The sequence below is a fragment of the Octodon degus genome, unplaced genomic scaffold (assembly GCF_000260255.1).
Source record: "Octodon degus isolate 3935 unplaced genomic scaffold, OctDeg1.0 scaffold00337, whole genome shotgun sequence".
Classification (NCBI taxonomy): domain Eukaryota; kingdom Metazoa; phylum Chordata; class Mammalia; order Rodentia; family Octodontidae; genus Octodon; species Octodon degus.
The window spans coordinates 997,994-1,001,010 of NW_004524913.1; the positions used below are offsets into that span (position 1 = coordinate 997,994).

General features: G+C 39.7%; 1 pseudogene; it reads left to right on the forward strand.

Moving 5' to 3' along the window:
• The window catches only part of LOC101587967, an 8,937-nt pseudogene extending 7,500 nt beyond the window's left edge, over positions 1–1,437 (forward strand).
• The last annotated feature ends 1,580 nt before the right edge of the window (positions 1,438–3,017 follow it).

Here is a 3,017-nt window from a genome sequence, read left to right on the forward strand (position 1 = left end):
TTCTAATGGTGTTTGTAAATAGCTTCACAAGTCCACTTCTTGTACAGCAATTAACCACTAAGAAGAATATTTGCAGTGTATTATTTGTTGAAACTGTACTTATGATTGGATTTGAAACTGTCTCATTGCTATCTGTTTATCAATAAAACTTTGAAAAAAAAAGAAAGCAGTGGACTCACAAATTTTAGCAAAAATCAAAGGTGTTCCTCAGCTATGGGGCTACCTGCGATCCGTTCTTGCTCTGACAAATGGAATTTATCCTCATAAATTAGTGTTCTAAATTTCTTAACAAAAGCCTAATTAAATACATGATACATTAAAAAAACTGTCATTACATTGACAATTTTTTGATAAACGTTGGTCAAAGCATCAGGGTGTTTGTTGTTTGGATTGGTCTTCTCAGTAGCCACAGCTACTTGTGGCTTCCAATAATGATAACGAACGTGCTCCTCATGATCCTGATGGTGTGGCCCTTGTATGGAATATGAAACACAAAAAAATGACCCAGAGTATGCGTGTCACTGCCAGTCAGCTGCAATATCTGCTACGTTTGCAAAATTTCCTCAAAATCTTCTTGGTGGTGGTACATATTCAGACCAAATTGTGCTTTAGGATAACTGTAGCAACAAAAGAACTCCAGTGCAAATAATGCCACTGTAGACTGCAACACACACAAACCCTATCTCTTGTGTAAATGTTGTCAGAACACAAAATGCACACAATCTGATTAACATCTCTAGTGAAGGAAAAATTTGTTCATGGAGTCTGGACATGCTTTCTCATCCACAGGATAGCATGGCATTGATCCATAAACAGTCAAAGGCAGTAGCTGTGATATCTATGTCCTTCCCTGTTGGAGAGGTCAACAACTTTGTTGTTGGGAGTGAAGAAGGTTCTGTATACGCAGCATATCACCATGGCAGCAAAGCCGGAATCAGTGAGATGTTTGAGGTGCACGAAGGACCAATCACTGGCATCCACTGTCATGCAGCTGTTGAAGCAGTAGAATTCTCACACCTTTTTGTCACATATTCATTTGACTAGACAGTAAAACTTTGGATAACTAAGAATAACAAGCCACTATATTAATTTGAAGATAATTAAGACTATGTTTATGATGTTATGTGGTCAACCACCCACATAGCCCTTTTTGCCTGTGTGGATGGCATGGGGATACTGGATTTATGGCATCTCAATAATGACATGCAGGGACCAGCTGCCAGGATTTCTTTGGAGGGTAATCTTGCTCTCAATCATTTAAGATGGACCCATTCTGGAAGAGAGATCACCATGGGCAATTTTGAAGGACAGATTGTCATATATGACATGGGAGAGCAGATTGCCATTCTCCAAAATGATGAATGGGCATGGTTTGGTGAAACACTTGCAGAAGTTAATGCAAATCAAGTGGGTGCAGAGGAAGAAGCAGCTGCCTAAATACCTGCTTATTTCTTGGAAAGGGGAGTATAGAGTTAGTGGATTTGAGGAAAATAGGCAAGTAGATTGTACGACTATTTGCATGCTTCTTTCTGAATGATAAACAAAAATTTCATGGATTAATATGTGGATTTAACCCAGAAAACAAAGTTTACAATGTCTTTTTTATATACTATGCATTTTGTGTTGGATTTGTGTTATTTTTAGGAAAGCTGGCTTTACAAAATGCAACTTTTTTTGAATACTAATTCATGGGTGTATCATTAGCAATCTTTTGAATTTTTTTCAATTTACAGCACTATATGCAGTCATTTCTAAAGCACAGGTTAAATAAATTCTACATGTTTTAAAATAATCCCAATTCCTGTTATACTGATAATGCTGTAACTGTAATGTGTAGGGACATTATTTATAGCAGCATGTAGACACTTAGCCAAGTTCCATTCCTTTTTTTGAACTTTCTGAAAAGCTTTATTTGACAGAGACTCAGTCTTTCTTGGCAGTTTCCTTCCTCATGCCAGCCAGCACATTGCTTAGTTCCTCACACTTACTCTTGGGGTGGATGTGTGGCCTCACCCTTTTTTTTTTTGATGAACTTGAGGGTGCATTTGTCCTTGGAGACCTTGAGCAACTCCATGGCATGCTGCTCACTGCTCTTAGGGGGTGAAGCCACACACCTCCTGAATCACGTCCCACACAAACTTGGTGTGCTTGGTGAGGTGTCTGCGATGGTGGCTGTGGCTCAGTTTGCTCACATTCTTAGTCATCTTGTGGCCATTGTTGCGGCCCACAGCCATGAGATCATGAAGAGCCATGGCTACTGTGCTGCTTTTTTTTTTTTTTTTTTTTTTTTTTTAGGAACTGGGGATTGAACCCAGGCCCTTGTGCTTGCCAGGGAAACACTTATTCTATTGAACTATCTCCCCAGACCTATCGCTACTGTTCTCCAATGGTTGCTGTCCCATTCCAACATCCTTTTTCTTCAGAGTCCATGTGATAGTTATCCAAAAATAAAAACAGGCATGAGTTAAGTTTTCAATGTCCATTTTTACTCCTTGAAATTTAAATTTTTCCATCTTATTTTATAAATGTCATTTTAAAAATTATTTGTATTAAGCCCTACTGTGAGCAGCTACTTCAAACCTAGATTTGTGTCTTAAATGGACCATACATGGTATACTACAGATGTGTCTTTGTATTGTGAACTGATGTTTATTCTGTCAATGAGCTTGCCCCTACATTAACTTTTGCTTCCTACCTTATTTTCTTGTTATCCCCATTGAAAGAATAAGTAGACCACGCCTAATATTTTCACTGAGACACTTATGCATGCAAGTGCTCAGAGTAAAGTCTCCTTTGAGACAAACTCATTTCATGATTGCAGTAGTACTGTTAAAGGAAAAGTGCTCAAAAGAGCCATACTGCACTCCGCAGTGCCTCCCCCACCCCGCCCGCCGAGTAGGATTTTCTGCCGAGTTCAGGGAGCCCCCAGACCCAGTCCTAGCCCAGGTCCGCAGCAGGAAGGAGCTGAGCACAGCAGCCAGACCTAAGCCAGACGCAGCTGGATAACTCCAAACTCT